General features: G+C 42.5%; 1 protein-coding gene across 1 annotated transcript in view; it reads left to right on the forward strand.

The window, feature by feature from the left end:
* LOC147661045 (leucine zipper transcription factor-like protein 1) overlaps positions 1-21,375 on the forward strand; it is a 393,806-nt gene that overhangs the window by 367,790 nt on the left and 4,641 nt on the right. The gene's annotated exons all lie outside the window — the stretch shown is intronic.

Consider the following 21,375-nt stretch of genomic DNA (forward strand, 5'->3'; position numbering starts at 1 on the left):
GACCCCCTATCCGACAATCAAGGCTGTGATACTAGACCACTTGGGGCTAGATGCCGAAGCCTATAGACTCAGGTTCAGGAAGGAAAAAGAGGTTGCTGGGGAACAACCGAAGACTCTGTACCTTAGACTGAAAATGGCCGCCGACAAATGGTTGAGGCCAGAGAGCCGTAGTAAAGAGGAAATAATGTCCAGCATATACCTGGAACAATTCATGGAGGCCCTACCCTACGGCACCCAGTGATGGCTGAAGCAGCATTCAGGTATTACAGCCGAACAAGCCATTGAGATGGCCTCCAATTACAACCGAGCAATGCCACGAACATTCCCTTGGGAAACCGACAAGGAAACCAAAGCAGCCCCAGGGATCGCGAAACAGGAAAAGAAGAGCAAGACGGTCCCTGAAAACATGAGGACTCGGCCGACTAGATATGAGATACCCGCCAATAGGGGTCCACAATGTTTTGAGTGTGGAGAGTGGGGCCACATCGCCAGACTATGTCCCCGAAAACGAACAACAGAAGAACCTATGGAGGTCGGCTATATTCCAAAAGCCGTGATGTATACAGCGGAGATGGGACCTTCCTTCTACGTAAGGGTATTTGTCAACAGTAAATGTGTGAAAGCCCTTTTGGACTCTGGATGTAGACAGTCGGTGATACAGAAAAGACTAGTCCTTCCCTCCCAGTTAGGTCCCAACGTCTTGGTGTACATCAGATGTGTACATGGAGACGTAAAACCCTACCCCGTAGCCCACATCACCCTACGACCTATAGGCAGGGAACCTTGCTCAGTGAAAGTGGGAGTAGTGGAATCCCTACCAGAGGACCTGATAATAGGGGTAGACAACCCTGATTTTCTTACCCTCTTCAGGAGAGAGATGGAAGGACGGCCCCGGGGAGCATACTTAACAGCAGAGCCATGGGAGTTAGATCGGGGATTCAAGTTTGCGCAGGCCAATGATCCAACCCTTATGAACGCCTGGGAGGCAGCCCATATGGAAAAGACAACACCAACCCAAGGGTAGCCCAGGTTCAAGATCGAAAACGACCTGTTGTATAGGGAAGGGAAGGCAGGAGAACCCCCGCAACTAGTTGTCCCAAAAGACTTTAGGGACCAGATACTTTTCTATGCCCACACTAACCTGACAGCAGGGCATAGTGGTGCCAAGAAGACCCTTCAAAGTATTGTAAGATTATTCTTCTGGCCTGGTATATACAAGACAGCAGAGACCTACTGTAAACAATGTGAGGTCTGCCAAAAAAAGAATATGAGCAGACCACCAGCGGTGCCCCTCCAGCCTTTACCCATCATAGGCAGCCCCTTTGAGAGGGTAGGAATGGACCTTATAGGACATCTTCCCCGTACAACCAGGGGACATACCTACGCCTTAGTCATAGTGGACTATAACACCAGATTCCCTGAAGCCTTTGCCCTCAGTACCCCGACTACCAAGAACGTGGCAGAAAAACTGATCGAGCTGTTTTCTAGGGTAGGATTCCCTAGGGAGATCCTCACGGATCAGGGGACTCCCTTTGTCTCCAAAATGATGGCAGAAGTATGTAAAATGTTAGATTTGCGGCACATTCGTACATCGGCCTACCACCCACAGACGGATGGCCTGGTCGAGAGATACAATCGTACGCTTAAAACCACACTCAAGAAGATGTTAACCGCAGAAAATAAAGACTGGGACAAGTTGTTGCCCTTAGCCCTTTATGTTCTACGGGCGCAAGTACAGAGCAGCCTAGGGTTCTCCCCTTTTGAACTTCTCTACGGGCGACAGCCCAGATCGCTCTTGGAAATCACCAAGGAAGCTTGGGAAAGGGAAGAGGCGGCCGATTAAAGATCCCTATTGGAGTATACCAAACAATTAAAATCCAGGTTAGGTAAACTGAGAAATCTAGCCTACTCCAACTTGGAGAGAACCCAGGACAAACAGAAACAATACTATGACAAGGGTAAGAAATGAAGGATACTGAACAAAGGTGACTGGGCCTTGGTACTTCTACCCTCTTCCACACAAAAGTTTAGAAGCAAATGGAAGAGGCCTTATAAGATCATGGAGACCATAGGCAAAACGACCTACCGAGTACAGGTCACTCCCAACGGGCAGCAAACCTTCCACATCAATCTATTGAAGAAATGGATAGGTCCCCCACCTAAAACAACCCACCTAGTGTTGCCTTCACGAGACGAAAGTTCAACTTTAGGACAACTTCCCATTAACCCCGAGCTGACGGCGACCGAGCAAAAGAACCTCATGCAAAGGCTGCAACGATTCTCCCCTATGTTCTCGGATACCCCAGGTTGCACCCACTTGGCTGAACACTGCATAGAGACAGAAAAGGGAAAGGTGGTCAAGCAGAGAGCATACCGTATTCCAGCTGCCAGGAGAGCCGATGTAAAGAGAGAAGTCAGGGACATGCTTCAGCTCGGAGTCATACGACCATCACGAAGTAACTGGGCTTCACCCATAGTGATGGTCCCAAAGCCGGATGGGTCCACCCGATTTTGTATGGACTTCCGAGCTTTAAACGCAATATCCTCCTTCGATGACTTCCCTATACCCCGAGTGGATGAGCTGATAGAGAGGATAGGGGAAGCCAGATATATCACAACCCTAGACCTGACCAAAGGCTACTGGCAGGTGCCGCTGCGAGAAAGGGACAGGCATAAAACAGCCTTTGCCACTGACGATGGCTTATTCGAGTTCAATGTGTTGCCATTCGGGCTACACGGAGCCCCGGCAACGTTCCAGCGATTGATGAACAAAGTATTAGCACCCCACACCGAGTATAGTTCGGTGTACCTCGATGACAAAGTCATCTTCAGTCTGACATGGGAGGAACACCTAGAACACATAGACAGAATCCTCACAGCCTTACTAAATGCAGGTCTCCATGTTAACTCCAAGAAGTCAAGGGCCGCATATCCCAAGGTAAGATACCTGGGGTTTATGCTGGGGGAGGGGGTGATCGCACCCCAGGAGGAGAAGATATGTGCCATAACCAACTCCACCTTTCCCTCTAATAAGAGAGAACTACGTGCCTTCTTATGTCTTATCGGCTATTACAGGCGGTTCATAATGAACTTTGCAAACATAGCCGCTCCCTTGACGGACCTCCTCAAAAAGAATGCCAAACTCAACCTAGGAAAACCACCATCTGAAGAAGCCAGAAGTGCTTTTGAGACACTGAAGAGAGCCATCACATCCAGTCCAGTGTTGATTCCCCCAAACTACGAGAAACCATTCACTCTAGCAACAGACGCCTCAGATACAGGGGTGGGGGCTGTACTATCTCAAGAGGGGGAGGACGGGTTAGAACACCCCATCCTCTACATAAGTCGGAAACTCCATCCTAGGGAGCGCAAATACCCAACGGTAGAAAAAGAGTGCTTAGCGATTCGCTGGGCGGTGGATAAATTAAGGTACTACCTGGAGGGGAGATCCTTCACACTACACTCAGATCATGCGCCCCTGAAATGGATGCAGACGAATATGTCCCAGAACTCCAGGGTCCTTAGATGGTTTCTTTTCCTCCAACCCTTTTCCTTTAGAAAAGTGCAAGAAAAGGGGATAGACAATGGCAATGCAGACTATTTGTCGAGGGTACCCGTTCTCCCCGATCGGGAGAATCCAGGGGGGGAAGAGTGTAACGGAGTCGGGCGGGAGGCCTTGAGAACTGGTGGACCCCTGTCCCTAACTGCCCTCCTTCCCCACAGACTGACTCTCCGAGGGCAGAACGGGAAAGCCTATTGGAATGGGACGGTGAAATGACCCCAGCGCCTTTAACTGGGCGTATGACGAACATGACGAGACTCCGCCCCCTTCTGACGTCAGAGGCTCCGGACTGGTCAAAGGGCAGGAAGTCCTGTATGGAAGGTGTGTCATCACCCCGGAGGTCGGAGAAGGAAGCGGAGAAGCGGAACCGAAGACGAAGCAAGGAGAAAACGGAGAGGACGAGAGAAACGAGAGCGGAGGAGAGCCAGGAGGCCAACGACCCCGTGAACCGCCGTGCCACACTCCCGAGGGAGGAGTGTGGCTTTCTCAGGTACGGCGGTGTTGGGCAACCTGGGTGGGGAAAAAGAGCGCCCCTTTGTAAATATTGTGGATATCCTAGTGTGTGCCTTTCCCGTGTTCTTTCCCACACCCTCCAACCCTCCTTACCCACCCCGCGTTCCTCACACCACCCCTCCTCCCTGAGCACGAGTACGTTCGTCCTGTACAAACCACGGGTGCCCCTCACAACCACTCTGTCCCCATTCGGGTAAGCCGGTATCGGGCATCAAACTAACGGCTTCCCTATGTTGGTCTCTTTTCTCCTGGCGGTCCGGAGACGGCATACCGGAGTGGGAGTAGAAGACGTCCGACAGGAGCTACCTCAACTAGAAGACTCCTCCACCACGGACAACCTGGAGTTTGCACGAGAGAGACTCACCTTTAGAACCCGGCGCACCCTGAAAATAAAGCCCAGTTTAAAAAGATACTCTGGTCTTCAGCCTCTTACTGTGTCCGAGCCCATTTCCACCTCCCCTCCCACGCCCACAGGTCCCAAAGATTAATTAAAGAATTTGTAAAAGGGTTATTCAGAAAGTTTCCTCCAATAAAACGTCCTCCACCTCCTTGGCAGCTCAACACGGTCTTGTCGCAACTCTTGAAAGCACCTTTTGAGCCAATCCACAAATCAGAGTTGCAGTTCCTGTCATGGAAAGTAGCATTACTCCTAGCACTCACATCAGCCAGGAGAGTCAGTGAAATTCAAGCCTTTTCAATACAAGATCCCTTCATACAATTCAGATCGGATAAGGTGCTGTTAAGAACTAATCCAAAATTTGTTCCTAAAATGCCTTCTTCCTTTCATCTAATTGAACCGGTGATTCTGCCTGCATGTTTCAAGAATCCTTCTAAAGCGGCAGAAAAAGCTCTCCATACTTTGGACATAGGCAGATGTCTAAAATTCTACATTGAAAGGACAAAACCCTTTCGCAAATCAAACCAATTGTTTGTTGCTTACTCAGGGCCTAGAAAAGGTTTGGCTCTTTCAAGATCCTCTATTTCTAGATGGATTGCATCCGCCATCGTCCTCTGTCAAGAGAAAGCAGGAAGACCTCTCGACATGAAAGTCCGTGCTCACGATACACGGAAAATGGCAAAGTCATCTGCATTGCTTGCAGGTGTATCCCTTCCAGACATATGCAGAGCAGCAACTTGGTCGAAAGTTCATACATTCACCAAACATTACTGTCTGGACACAGCATGGAAATCAGATGCAGCAGTGGGACAAGCAGTTCTGCAACATCTTTTTAAATAAGGTACATGTTTATGAATTTACAGTGGTTTTCTGTAATGTTGTTTATGCACAAACGTTTTTAATGACAAATGGGGTCTCATGCTTTTTGTTTCTTAATGGGTCTTTTAACAAAAAAAAGCGTATGGCACGCAGCCCTGAGAGAAAAAAGGGGGTCTAGCCTAGAAACGCTCTTGCAAAAAGGACTGCTATCTATTCTGATACAAGCATGTGAATCTATGAAAGATTGCATACTGGAGAAAAAAATAGTTACTTACCTGTACACTATGGTACTCCAGTATTATCTTTCATAGATTCACATGCGCCTGCCCACCTCCCCGTTTCTGCTAGGTAGACCACCTTTTATCTCTGGTTTTCTTACAAAGCTCACTCTTGGGCTGTTGGAAATCTGAGGTATGGTGGCTCTGCTGAGAATGGTGTAGGCTGGTGCTGGCAGCTGATTGGCTGTAGTTTGGGCCACATAATGAGGAGGAGAGGTTACCTATTGTTTTCACTACTCTATGGTTTCCAGGCAGTTTTTTCTTCTACTGCTATGGTTATTCTTTTACCGGGAGACTCCCACCATGACCACAGGGAAGATACAAGCATGTGAATCTATGAAAGATAATACTGGAGAACCGTAGTGTACAGGTAAGTAACTCGTTTTTTACCCATAATGAGGTATTTTGGGACCTGTAGTTAATTAATTCATTTCAAGTATATCACATAATAGCCACAAACGTTCTGTTGCTTTTTTATCCATATTTACATATTGATTGTTTATATATAGGTCGTTTTGTTTATATTATGTAACCAAATTCATACATTAATCCATGTTATATACTTTGTGGTCGAGCTGATAGATATTTTTTCATATCAGATATTATATGACCCTATGCTCAGTGACTGAGTGTCCTTCTAAGTATTTATTTACTATATTTACTATCTAATTGGGCTGGCTGAGTGCCCTCCTATCACACCTAGCGACCTATACTCTATTTAAGGATTTATCAACAGTAACAAAAGACAAAAAACGACTATGCTATTTTGTGATAAAAAAACATTACAACATATTCCATCATGGAGGATAGGGGGTTTTCTGACAGTTTTTCTTAGTTAGGGTGGTGGTGATTCGTGTAGAGTCTTTCACAGTTCTATTGGGCATCTATTTCAGGTTGGGGCATATATAAAAAATATTTACAGAGTATTTACAAGTTTATATACATTTCTTCGTCCTCATTAAGCCCAATCTGGACCTTTGTTCGGAACCGTATAATTAGTTTAGATTCCAAACGTCTTGGCTTCAACAAACAATTGCCTCCTCTTTCGTGCACCGGTATAGTAGCTAGTCCAGAATATTTCATATCCATCCAATTACGATCGGGACGTGTTCTCATATGTTTTGCCATTGCATAAGTAGTGTCATCATTTTGCACAACTCTTATGTGTTCCAGAACTCGCTTATGTATCTTTTGCCGCAGAAACACTCTACCATGTACACAACTTGACTTGTTTCGCAATTGATGTTGTCCTTGATCTCAAAAACTCGTTCTCTTGGATTTTTGATGGTATTTTGATTTTTCCCAATTTTACATGCTTTGCATGTCGTGCATCTTCTGAAGCCTTGTTGTCTTGTCCCGAACCATGTTGTTTTTTTGGGCCTCTCAAAGTGACTTCTTACTAAAGTATCGTATAGGGATGGTGCTTTTCTATATTTGATCGTAGGCCATTTCCCTAGATCTTTTCCAATGTCCAGATCTTTGATTAGCACGTTCCAGTATTTTTTCAGTATTTGTTTAATTTGATAGCTTTCTTTACTATAAGTCACTTCGCACCGGCTTCCCTGGTGTAGGTATCCTGGCTCCCAGGGTATCCACGGGTGGGCTGACTCTCTAACCCTCCATCTTCCATGGGGTTTCTTCATGGTCCTCTGGGAAGGGTCCTTTTTAAAAACTGCAATGTGACTTACCCATTGGCTTGTATTGAGCACGCAGTTGTGTTCCCACTCTGCACATGGCCTCCGTGGAGTTCCTGGGGACTTATCTTGGGTGGTTCCTTGGGTCCCCCGCTCTTCTACATCTTCTGGGTCCAGTCTCGACTTAGGTAGTGGTTCACATTTCACTTTATTAGCATAGGGATTGGTCGCCCCCTGGATACCACTGTGTATTTGTGCTACTTACATGCTCTATTACTAAAGTATTGTGGTTATATCTCTGCGTAGGAGATTTTGCAATGTGTTAGTGAGTTTTTATAATAAATACATATTTTTATAACTACACTGTGTGGTTCTTTTTCACTTAACCTAGACTATATGATTTGTACTGGTAAAACAAGTGCTTTACTCTCCTGGACTAAGCCTGAAGGCTGCTCTCCACTGCTGTATGAAAACAAAAATCAGAGATATGGGATAGAGAACCTAGCTGGTAGAGTAGATTACCTACAGTAATAGATGTAATCTTGAAAGGAAAAATATCCTTTCTTGAGTCCCCTCACTCACCTGAGTTTCCTCACGGTGACATGCTTCATCATTGGGGCCATCCCAACCCGCTGCGGGTTGAGGCGTGCTGCAACTTGCGAAATACATAGGAGCACTTAAAGTGAGGAACTATGTGTGGTGTCCCTTTTCCCCCGATCTGACCATGAAGCTCAGTACAGCCTAGTGACACGTATGTTCTAATTACATGAGATTTTTTAATATTGACTTTTAAATCAAGGGACTCCATGAAGCAGCCGAAGTGATCTAACAGCCTCTATAGGCCCAGTCCTGTGCGTGCAAGTAATACAGCGTCATCCGTGTACAGGAGGACCGGGATTCCCGATCCCCCTATCCGCGGAGTATCTAGGGTAGCCACGCCCAGGGAGTTTTCGAGGGCGTTAATATAAATCGTAAAAAGGAGTGGGGCCAGTATGCAACTTTGTCTGACCCCCCTCCTAGAACTAAATTGGCCTGTGCACCGGCCTTCCTGCGTGACCCTGACAGAGACAGAGAGGTCCTGGTGAAGGTCACTAAGAAAATTAACCAAGGATACATCTATACCTATTTCCCGCAGGATTCGCCATAATTTTGAACGATTAACCAAATCGAACGCTGATAAGTCCATGAACCCCAAGTATAAAAGACCCTCCTTTGCAATTGTATATTTGCTTATGAGGAGGTGCAAATTTAAACATTGGTCCATGGTACTCCTGTGTTCTCTAAAACCATACTGGAGGTTAGAGAGCGCCTCCCTGCCCGACAGCCAATCCCCCAGTTTCTGTAGAATGACTCTGCCCAAGATTTTTACAGCAGAGTCTAACAGGGAGATTGGCCTATAGCAGGTGGGGTCCCCTCTATTCCCCTTTTTAAAAATGGGGACTATGACCGAGGTAGCCCAAGAAGGTGGGAAACCTACTAAAGATGACGCATTAAACACATTGGTCAGGATCTCTAATAGCCCTTTCTACCTCAGCTAACTCAAATTTGACAGGATGAGTAAACCGAGCAGTAGCAAAGCTAACTGACAGTGACTCCCTTTGTTCCTTATCATAAATATTCTTGAAGTGTTGGAGCCAGCTATCATCATGAATTACACAGTCCATATCTAAGCCACCTGGAGTAAAATGAGTTAAGGATTGTACATATTGGTCCAACGTAGCTCAAGTTATGGCCACATGAAGGTTGTGACCTTTGACCCCCAGTAAAGATCGAGTGTGTAAGTGAGAAATTACCCTCTGGGTGGCCAAGGCCCAGGGGTCAACTCACGATTTAATACAAAATTTTAGGATGGTGGCATATGTGGGGCCCCCCTCCCCATTTCTGCTTTTACCCTTCAGGGTTCAGAAGCAAACTGAGACATGGGGGCATCTAACCGGGGAGGGCCTTTGCATCTCTTCAGCTTAGAGAAAATAGGCCCAGGACCCAGGTCTGGGCCCCCACTGGCAGTGGCCTCAATCCCACTCCCCATGCCTGGGGGGAGCAGGACGGCCGCAGGACGGCCACCACATCACAAACTCCTTGTCTGCACGGAGCGTGCAAGGGAGAAGAGCTGCCGGCTCCTGCTGCAGCAAAGAGGATGTTGCTCTGGCAGGGAGCCTTCAGGGGCAGCCAGTGATGGTCTCCCTGCGCTGTCCTTAGCAAATGGAGGCATATTGGGTGCCCGGGTGGGACTGGGCACACTCAAATATAAAACAAAATCATATGCAGCTCTCCTTGGCACAGCACTTTTAAAATATTAACTGCTCCATTGTGGAGCGTCCCACAATGTTCTGTGGAGCTTGCTGATTTGAATTTCTTTTCTTGCCTTATAGTGGCCGTAGGAGGACAGGGGCATCACCAGTAAATCTGGAAAGTGTTGTGGGTGGCTGTAGGCGTTCCAGCAGCCCCCCAGAAGTAATTTTGGAAGCCTGCTATATGTTTCTTGGGTCCATTAATCCATGACCCTCTGGGATTTTCACATTATTTTTTAAAGCGCTCCCTGGGTTGGAGCTTTTGCTTATCAGCTGGGAGTGCAATGCCCTCTAAGGACTTCCTTTTTGGTGACTTGAAAGTGGCACCCTCTAGGGGCTGTTACTAGCCCCTAATTGCATTTTATGTGGCTTGAAAGAAAAAGCACACAAATAAATGCCATGTTAATTTTAAAATGTTTTATTGAAATAACGCTGACTGTGATTACTGATCAAAGTTGATCTGATTATTTGACATTAATAATTGCGTTTACTCACACCTTCGTCGTCGGCGTCTTCGTCGTTGGCGTCTTCGTCGTCGACGCCTTCGTCGTCGGCAAATCTCCCGTCGACGCTGATGAACCCGCCGTCGACGGATCCTTCGTCGACGAAATCAATTTAGATGTCGATTTCTTCATCAACGGAACCTCCGCCGTCAACGTCTTCTTCGTCGAGGACATAGAACTCCTCTCAGAAGACTGGGAAGAAGGCTTCTTGAAAGCTGAGGCAGTCTTCTCACCTTTGGAAGGCGTAGCAGGTGAGGAGATTTGCTGGGACCCAGGCTCTCAGACTCACTGGGGGTCTTTTTTGAGGCCTTAGAAGATCTCTCCACAGAAGGAGAAGGGGAACCCCTACCCCTCTTGACTGACCTTCTTGAGGAAGACATAGACGCTGCATCCTCACTGTCACTAGAGACAGACTCCTTCCTGGATTTCAGCTTCTGAAGCCATGTCAAAAGTCTCCCCTCACGGTCCCGGAGGGTCTTGGTCAAAAAGGTGCGACAGATCTTGCAGTCCGCAGCCTGGTGGCCAGGATAGAGGCAATAGATGCAGTCTTTGTGCTTATCCTCCACAAAAAGCCTTTTCTTGACACAGGTGGAACATGGCTTGAAAATAGCCTTTTTCTTCTCCATTTCAGACATCCTGGAAGGCAGCTAACAATCCTGAAGTGAATCTGAAAGATTCCGAAGAAACAATCCTGAAGAAATTCCTTGAAGAGTAGAAGTTGAGCAGAGCTCAAAGGAGACTCCCTAAGCACAACGTGCGGTAGAAAATCCGAGGCTCTGAGGTTCCTTCAGGAAGGTTCTAAGAGGTGAGGCACTTCTGATTGGCTGATGCCTAAGTTTGGTCTCTTTTACACAAAGAGGGTGATATGCTACAAAAGGGAATGAGGCCTAGGCCCTTTCCTTTGTCTTTTGTACCTACAGCTATGGTATTTTTGTTACTGAGACTCCCATTCCGACGACGGGGAATGATACAAAAGCATGGGAATCTATGAAAGTTACCAATACTGGGGAACCAAAGTTACAGGTAAGTAACTTGTTTTCTAACTCATGGTTATAATTTATTACTGCATTTACACACAAAATGATGTTTTTAATTTGTGGCTTGTTCTTGTAATGTGATGACCCCTTGATAAAGCCAATAGTCCTGTTTTATCCAAAGTAATACGCTCCTATATTGTGATTTGCTATCTGGTATAGGTGGCGGGATACTGTGATTTTGGGGGTCATGACCCTTTAGAATTCAAATGTGATTTCAATGTCCTTCCCCTAGGTAACAACACCACTTTTTGGGCACCTAGTTGGTGGCCACAACACTTGGGCGCACTACCCAGTCATGTGAAGAAAGTTAGAATTCTGGGGATCATTTTCGACAATAGCTCGACCTTTTGTGATCAGGTCAATGCTATAGCCTCCTCAGTCTTTACCTTGAAAATTATCAGGGAGGTGTGTGTCCGTTCATTCCTACAGACCTTCAGAAAATCATAGTAACTGCACTTGCCCTATCCAGATTGAACAATTGTAACGCTTTCTTCCTGAACGCTCAACAAAGATTTCTTCATAATTTGCTAACACTTCAGAATGCCTCAACACATCCACTGGCTACCCATAAAGAGAAGAATGTAATTTAAGGCACTGTGCATTGCCTTGGTTACCCTGGTACCTGTCTCAAGAAAGCTCAGATCCTCCATGGCCAAATAAGCAACCGTACCCAAGTTTAGCCAACACTTCTGTGGAGGCAGAAGCTTTATTATGGGATCTGACAAACTGTGGAACTCTCTCCAGCTGCAGCTGAAAGAAAACCCAAATCTCCTTTCATTTAGGAAATCCCTTAAAACCTGATTTTTCAGTTATTAAAGGTTTTTTCAATCTGTCTTATATAAATATTTGTAAATTGTTGTGTGGTATTTAGTAGTTTGTGTGTAATAAATATACTTTTCCTTTTTCTAAAGAAAAAGCACTAACTGGACAATAATTTATTAAGTGTTATTATTGGGTGCCAACGAATGGTGATTACTAGCTCACACCACCTCCTGATTGGACTGCTCTGCATCGCTACCCTGAGCGAATTTAGTGCTAAGATGGGGTGCTTTGTTCTTATAAGGGGAAATTGTGGACCTATTTGTTGTGCATACCTCACTTCCTGCACTATTATTAACCCGTTTTCCTACAGGCACCGACTGCAAAAAGTATCCTAGTGACAGTTCCACAGCATCTGATTGAATTTCATGTTTTTCCCACGTGGAAAAGGGATTTTCCTTAGAAAAACGACAGTCCTTTTTCTGGTCGGGGCTTTGAAACGTTTTTGAACTTCCCTACTTTCAGGCACTAGTGGGGCCAATGTACTTGGTGTATCCGGCCCATGCTCCACGCCGTCAGCCTCAAATCATGACCATTGACTACCATTGACGCTTTGCGCTTCTTGTCACTTTCCCACTTAAGAAATCATATCTCCACTTCCCCTTACTATTGCACTTTTGTTGTTTTGATGTGATTTTGTTCCTTACATTTTACTCTGTTATTCTAAATAGGAGTCTGATTTTGTTGTGTTTTTAAATTTTTAACTGATTTGATACTTCTAAGTTTGAAAAGGAACATTTTACTGAAGAAAAAATGCAACAGAATGTATACAATCAACTGAAGGTTAAATGCACTATTAATAATAAATTAATTAGTAATACACTAACAGTCAAGAAAAATAACAGTTGCATGTATGGGAGAGTATATAACAAATCTTAGAGAGAAAAAAGTCAGAAAAGGAAGTAATGATTTGACAACATGGCTATAACAACAATAAGATCAGGAGTGCATAATGCATAACCCGTTTACCGCAGCCTAAATTCCGCCGCGATGCAGGCGTTCTATTAGGTGGGCGGGGCTGTGTCAGCCAACGGTTGTGCGGTGCACCAGGGAGGTAGTGCTTGCGTCGCTTGGCCGACACGAGCACAGAACGGGTTAATAAAGAATGTCAACAATCTAAGAAAAAATGGCTGTAATATATGATTAGAAAAGAAGAATAGAAACAAAAAAGGGGAAAACAAAACAATTCATTGTGGTTTCGGGACTTCTTCCAACAATGGCCGATGGTGAGTGAAATTGTGAACTGAAGTGTCTAAGAAAATAGGTATAGGGGGGGGACCACGTATGTTCTCTTTTGAGAAGAAGAGATAAAGGGGAAACTTATGCATGATCAAGTTGATGATTTAAGCAAACACTGTATCACCAAGCCTCAAAAGAAAGTTGTGTAGATTGTTTCCAATGTTTTGTTATTTGCTGAAATGCAAGTGCAACAATAAGTCTACAGTAGTAGTGTTATATGTAAGAGATTGCTGATGTTCAGAAAGTGTGCCTAGAAAAATATTTATGGGAAAGAGTGGAAAATGAGTGTGAAAAATTATATTAATTTGAGACCATGTCTTCAACAAGAATTGATAAGTAGAAGGACAGGAAAAAAGCATATGAAATAAATCCGCATACCTAGCATAAGATGACCGACAATTTGGGGAGACAGTAGAGTTAAATTTATGTAAAGTAGTTTTGGGTAATCATAAGTCTGTTGTATAGAAAGAAAAGTGTTTGACACATTTTTAACCACAATGTAGCCCAAAAAGACCACGAGGTGTGAAAATCCTGTTCCCATTGTAATTCAATGTTGGTCTTGTTTCTCTGATCTGGAAGTTTAGTGAGGAATTTATCAATATACGAGCCACTTGAATGAGCACTTACAATAGGAAGATATATGCCTTGAGGTAGTAAAGGGGGAGAAATAAAGGATAATGAAGACAAGGACATGGATATGATTTGGATCAAAATATTACATTTATTAGAATATGATTTCGGTAAATTGTGCAGTAATTGTGCATCTGAAAATGTGAGAAAATTATCATTTGGCTAAAGTTGATGAACCCAACGTAAACCTTTATCCCACCAGGTCTTCCAAAAAATAGGTTTATTGTTAATTTCTATAGGATGATTATGCCAAATTGAAGAGTTAAGAAACCGGGCATTGTCTGAGAGGTGAGAAATAAGCCTGGATTGAAAGAGCTTGTGAGTATTTTTGTGTATAGGTGAGGATATCGCGTGTCTTATGAGTAAATGAAAGAGATTCTTGTAGTGAAAAAGGAGCACTAAAGGAGAGTTCTATATCCTTCCACAATAGGGACAGATCCGAAGCTGATTGATAAAGACTTTTAGAGAGTTGTTTGATGAGAAAGGCATTGTGGTAGGATTGAAAATCAGGAAAGTTTACACCGCTGTATGATTAATTGCGTTTGAGCATAACTAGAGACATACGTGGTTTCTTGTGATCCATAAAAAAGAAATTAAGATAGAATAGAATTTTTTTTTTTTAATATCAAGGGATGATGAAAGGAATAGCAGAAATAGTATAAAAGATAACAGGGGCACGCATCATTTTAAGAGTCTCAAGTCTACCCCAACAAGCTATATAAAAAGGGTGAAATTTAGAAATAGAAATAGATAAAGTGGATAGAACTTTGTTCATGTTTAAAGATATAGCATGCTTTATAGAAGGATCAGACCAAAGGCCCAAATATTTAAGTTTTTAGGAATTCCATGTAAAATTAGTAGAAGAAAAATCTTGTTTAAAACATAAAACATTTAAAGGAAAGATTTCACGTGTATTTATTTTATTATTGAGTTCTTTATAGCGCTGGCTAGACCCGCAGGTATCAGAGCGCTTTACATGATGAAGAAACTATGGGCCAGATGTAGGTAAATACTATTTACCTATTCTTAAATCCCGAATTTTACCGACTCGGTATTTAAGAATAGGTAAATCAGACCCTCCAGGATTTCGTGGGCAAACCGCAAAATCTGCACTTTTGTAAAAATGCCGCGATTTTTACGAAAGTGCCTGCGAAATCAACAACTACCCATTAATCTCTTCTCCCCTCACTACGGTCCTACAGTAGGCTAAAGATATTATATAGTATCCAGTGAGACATAGTAAATGTCTCAACAGGTTCTAGGTTCTGGGTTGAAGGGACCTCAATGCAGCACATTCATGCAAGATAGAAAATGTTACTCACACCCACTATTTTTAATGAGTACAAACATTTTGAAGAGCGAGCTGTGAAAGCGCAAGTCAGGACACTAGCCTAAATGACACTCTTACAGCTTCCAGTGTAGAAATCAAAGGAAGGGTCAGCATCCACTTTAAACTTTTACTGTATAACAATGCAGTGCAAAAAGCTCCACACCATACTATCCAATGCGGATAATTTTGTCATGCAGTACTCATGCAGGGGTGGACTCATTGAAAGAACCACAAATTATGGATCAAAACGAACCAACAACATGTTGCTGACATAACACATATTTTCACTGCAATATGATGTTCTGATACATGCAGCTTATTCGAGAACTTCATATCCAAATATTCGCACTAAAAATGTGTTCTAATTGATTCCCTGCCACTCAGCACGAGTGCTCAGTTCTCTTACTCCGAAACACAAAAATGTTAGTTTTAGCCGTATTAACCATCTGTTTGTATGTTTTGCAGTAATCACGCAGTGCTGAAAGTTTCCTTTGAAACACAATAAGATGTAACACATTATCCAGGATTTAAAGTGGGAGGAAAAAAGTGGTAAGGTTCCTAAAAGTGGGGGATCCGTGAAAGGGGCCGGTCAATATGATTACGGTTGTAGTTTAAACATATACACAAAAATGTGAGTAAGGTGCCACTCTACCCACAGATTAGCATAGAAATCACAACTGCAACTGGCATGTGTGACCACTGCTCTGTGCGCTTTTCAGAGAGGCCATGGGGTGGATGACCAGTATTTTGAGCACCTTTTTGCCCCCGACAGGCCCTTAGAGAAACTCGCACTGCCTTTAGCCACAACTCAATTGTGCCCTCATTATAACACCTTGATGCCACACAATCCAAATTAAGTACTAGGTAAGATTAATATGATGCACTGGGGAAAAAACCGTTACGCAACATCCTGTAAAAAACAAACACTCCTAGGGAATGCAAGGTTAAGTAAAGCATGTAAAACACAAGCTGGAACTACATCGATCGCCTTAACGTTTCTTACACTCATTGTTCCGAAAGCGATCAGTGTTTTTGCATAACAAGTTAAGGACAATAAATACAGGGGCCGAAAGCGACCCATTTCAATGACTGTGTCTTTAATTATTCTACAGTAAAACTAGGGGTTACCAGGGATTGTGTGCTAAATTCTGTATTTCAGCTTGTTACAAATTGAGGCAAACGTGAGAGGATTTTTTACAAATATTCTTCCCTTCTGCAAATCAGGAAGTTAGCTTTAGGATGTTAGAAGAAGAAACCAGAATTATTTTGAGCTTTAAAATAAATGGGCAGAGGTAGCATTTCAAAAGGTTTGCATTCTGACAAAGTCAGTTATTTTTCTCACAGTGGGCCTTCTCGGACCTGTTCAACGGGCCATGGCCTGTCCACGAAAGCGGTGTCCAGCCACCCTCAGACTCATCGGGCGAGAAAAGGGTTAAGGATGTGCCAAACACTGGTCCCGCAATGTGTCAAAAGGTGTGATAACTGCTACCAACCTATACTAAAGCAAATGGAGAATTGCAATTTTCAAGAGATAACAGCCTTCACCTGTGGGCTGCTTCCTCTATTCCATATTCCAGGTTGCCTATTCAAAGTGGAATACTCTGCTAAAACAGTTTCCATTGATTTAAGGCTGAAAATGAATGATTATGAGTAAAATAAAGTGCCGCAAAAATGCTGCTAAATTTCCATATTTGTGGCGCTAAAATTCCATGTGTGCCGCTAAATTTGCGAATCCATGCTGCTATATCCTGGGGGGTCTGGTAAATAGTATGTATGTAATTTTTTGGTACATTTTACTGAATCTGTAAAATTCGGTATTTACCGAATCGGTAATTACCGATTCGGTAATTGCCATTCATTCCTATGGGCCTGGAGGCCCATTGGAATGAATGGCAATTACCGAATCGGTAAATACCCATTCGGTAAAATGGGGGACACATTCAAGGGTGTCACTTTGACACCCTGTTGCACCCCTGAATCGTGCTTGTGTGCAGATGTGGCACACATACATGCCCTAAGGGCATATATGTCTGCCACATGGCACAGTTGAAAATGCACAGATTTGCATTTTCAAAGGTATTCCTTATTTACCACCAACTTATAGTTGGTGGTAAATAATGAATCCTAAAATGGGAAAAGCACTAATTTGAGTGCTCCCTACATTGCAAATTCGGTAATTTACCGATTCGGTATTTTAAGGAATCAGTAATTTACCGATTCCTTAAAATACAGAATCGGTAAATTACCGAATTTGCAATTTAGGCCACCTACATCCCAAATACCCAATACCGGTCAGTAACGGCCGAAATTCAGTCATTTCGGCCGTTACTGACCGGTATTGGGCCACCTACATCTGGCCCTTTGTTTCAGAACATGGTTACAAAGTTACATCAGTTATTGGAGCGTAGTTACAGGAATTACATGATTACAAAAATATAGCATAAACATGAGGTAAAAAATAGGCAAGGGGAGAGAAGATTAGGGGAGAGGGGAAAGGAATAGGGGAGGTAGAAGGAGAATAACGGAGGGAAGAGGAGGGGGAGGGTGTTGGAGGCACAACGCGGAGACAAAGAAAAACAGTGTCTGACGTCCGGCTGGGTAGTTGACGGCCGAGGGATGAACCAGAGCCAAACTCCCCTATAACTGCGTGGGACAGCTCCACCGGTCATCGGCCAACGGTTGCCCGGGCACTACAGTACATACAGAAAGGTTATAGATTCCGCCTAAGGGGGCATAGTCCAAAAGTTCCATCTAGCGGGCCGGGCAGGTTAGTGGGGACTTGAAACGGCACAGCAAATGTTTGTGAGAACTTACAAAGTTACTAGTGCGTGGGTGTTCACCACATTAGAACCCACCCCAGAGGCTCCACTACAGTGACAACTAACCCCTCTCATTATTAAAGCCAAAGGAATCTGCATCCTTTACGTCTGAAACATCTTAGCGGGTGCAATTACCTAGATTCTGCTTCTGTTCATTTGGCTGGGATTTCTTTTTTTGTCATTTGTAAGCTCACGATTTGCATGAATAAATTGCTATGTCAGGGCCTTAACTTTAACTGAAGTATGTGAAAGAATACCGAAAAATATACACAAAGGACTCATTTGCTTTTCAGACTGACATAATCAGGAGCTACAGAAACTCTACATGAAATAACCTTCTAAATAAAAAGAAATGTAACAGAGCAAGCATATTTGAAAGTCCAATTCATAAAATCAACTAAACAGAGTTTAGGTGAATTTTAAATAGGGATGAGCAAAATTAGCGTAATTTGTTTTCCTGTAAATATGCGAAAATTTAAGGGAAACTATACAAAATTATGTGTAATTACGTGTAAATGCAAAGCGATCATCTAGTGCTATATTTTTACGTAAAATGTTTACTGATGTCAATTTTTGATGGAAAGACGTATTTCACTAAAAGTGTGAAAACGCAACTGCCGTACACAACAGTTGCTCGCATTCAGGTTGTTTGCATTGCTCCAGCGCTCTCAAGTTTTTATATTGCACGAATACAAGTGTAATTACGTGACCTGTTGTAACTGCATAATTTGGGGAATTTCACCCAACAAGGGTGCCACAAAATCGATTAAATTATCTGACTTATGCTGGCTGTAATTTAAATTAAGCCGAATTTTGAAATCTGCGTGTACAGCTAGTAAAAATAGTAGCACTTCAGTTGCAAGTAGTAGCCTGAATTTACCTGATTTTCCCTAACTATGCAAGCACCGGCAGCCCTTTACCATTAGCATTGTCCAATTTATATCCACAGAGTAAAGAAAAGGTATCAACTTCCAAAATGAAAGCTGGAAGAGAAGATTCTGGTTTAAATAGGTATAATAGGATATCATCTGCATAGACACTCAGTTTAATATTTGTTTTATCATGTTGAAAGCCATAAAGTTTTGAATTTTGTTTGTTTGGCAAGAAAGGTTCTAATGCAAGAATAAAAAGAAGCGGAGAAAGAGGACATTCTTGACAAACACCCCCTTCTCAAGGGGAAGGAAGTGGAAATAGAGCCATTAGCAAAGATAAAACCGTTTAATGCAGTATATAAAAAGATATGTAAGAAATAAATATAGGACCAAAACCAAACCAAGAAAGTGTATATAGAATAAAGGACCAATCCATACGATCAAAAGCTTTTTCTGCATCCAGAGAAACGGCCGCTAGTGAATGGAAATATTTGTTGGATTTAGTAAATACTTTAAGGACAACTCTAGTATTGTCAGAGATATTTCTGCCCTTAATAAAACATGAATTTTCTCTGTCAATAATAGAAGGTAATACTGGGTCTAGGCAAAGTGCAAGGATTTTAGCAAATATTTTATAGTCAGAATTATCTCAAGAAATTGGCCTATAATTCTTACAAAGATCAGGGTCTCTTCTATCTTTATGGATTAGACAAATAAGAGCCTTCTGAAAAGTACCACTTGATGCTTTGGATGAAGTAAAATGTGTAAATAAAGAATTGAGATGTGGACGAAGGGCTTTAGAAAAATAGAAGTAAAATTCAACATGGAATCAATCTGGTCCAGGTGCTTTACCAGTCTTGATGAGCTTTAATGCATGGGAGATATCTTGTACGGAAATATCCCTCTCCATTGGTGAAAAGTCAAGATCATTTGGAAACTTTTTGTAGCGAAGAAAGATAATGTTGTATATCAGTGGAGTCTGCGATGACTTCAGGGGTATAAAGAGTAGTATAATATTTTTTGAATTTCTCTAACATACCTAATCTCTGATTATTGAAGCGGAGTCAGAATTTAAGATATATTCAATGTTCATACGGTCTTTCCGGATTTTAAGATATGTGGCAAGACGTTTGCCAGCTTTATTTTGGCATCCATAATAACGGGTACTACCTCTAAGGAGATAGGAGTTAGCATTTTCTGTAGGTAATTTATTATATTTACATTTTTTTTATAACAAGATTATTAAGATCAGTTTTTAGAGTTAGTGGTGGTATAGAGTGTTTCGAATAATTTGATGCGTTTAAGAATTTCAAGTGCCTTTTGGAATTACATCTTTTTTTTTTAGCAACATAAGATATAATAAAGTCTCTGGCTGAGCTTTAAATGCATCCTATACAACAGTGAAAGATATTTCTGAGGAAGTTTTAACATTAAATTATTCAGTAATAAAGGTTTCGAAGGTAGAAGTAAAGGTCTGATCAACTAATAAAGAAGTGTTGAAACGCTATCCTTTGTTGGTCATAGTAATAGGGAGCAATTCTAAATCTAAAATGACTGGAGCATGGTCAGAAATTAATATGGAGCCAATATCTGCTTGTAGTATGTGTTGTGTTAGTGGTTTAGAGAAAAATAAACTATACAGGATTGAGAAAAATGAGTAGGTGAGAAAAACGTCGTCAACATCCCAGCTCAACTGGTGGCGCACTATACTCTGGTTCACAAAATAAATTGTCTAAACTCTGTACCAATTTATGTAAATACTTTCTTGTGAGCCACAAGTACATTGTATTAATTGTCACGTCATCACCTTGCGCCGCCCTTCACTGTTTTCACTTGACACCTGCGCCGTTCACCTAGAGTGTCACAAGCACTTCAATGTACAAAGTTCATCGGGTTACACACGTATTGATTGCTGACAGTGCTGCTACAACTGTTCCCAATTTGTCCATGTCCTTTTAAATTAATGTTCTCTTTTGTATTCATTCAATGCATGATGCCTTTGGAACATTTAACTAAACTATGATTCTCCCTACCTTCCTTTCTTGCAATGTTTTGTGCATGCCTTTCTAACAGTCTTTTAAATAATACCAGTTAATGTTGAAGCTGGTTATATTTTTGTGGTTGCATTGTTACAAAGATGTTTGTTGTGTGTGTGTGTGTAGATGTATTTCAGCGAAATGCACGTTTGCAGTCCCCAGTTTTACATGCTATTTGTAGCTGAGAAATCACTTCTGTCAATCTTTGGCCAGTTCTGTTTTTTTAAACAACCTCATTTCTTAGACTTGAAGTTTTGTTTTTATCTTTATAAATATTTGGTTAAAAATCTCAGCATGCAAAAATGCCTTTGCGCAACAACCTACACTGACTGAAGGTGCTACAAATGGTACTCGAACAATTGGCAGCTATGTGAGAATGTTACCATTACATGTTTTCTTTGTAGATGGCTACATTTGTGTGTTTTGGGAATGTTCCCTTTGTGACTATGTGTTTTTTTTGGAATTGGTATGTGTACGTTTTTAACAACCTTGCTGTATTTGCTTCTCCGTGTGTGTTGAATGTATTCACTGTACAAAAGTCAGACCTATTGGCTGCCTCATTTCTTCCATAAACACTGTCTTGCTTGTAGTTAACA

This window comes from Lissotriton vulgaris, unplaced genomic scaffold, assembly GCF_964263255.1.
Source record: "Lissotriton vulgaris unplaced genomic scaffold, aLisVul1.2 SCAFFOLD_803, whole genome shotgun sequence".
In the NCBI taxonomy this organism is placed as follows: Eukaryota; Metazoa; Chordata; class Amphibia; order Caudata; family Salamandridae; genus Lissotriton; species Lissotriton vulgaris.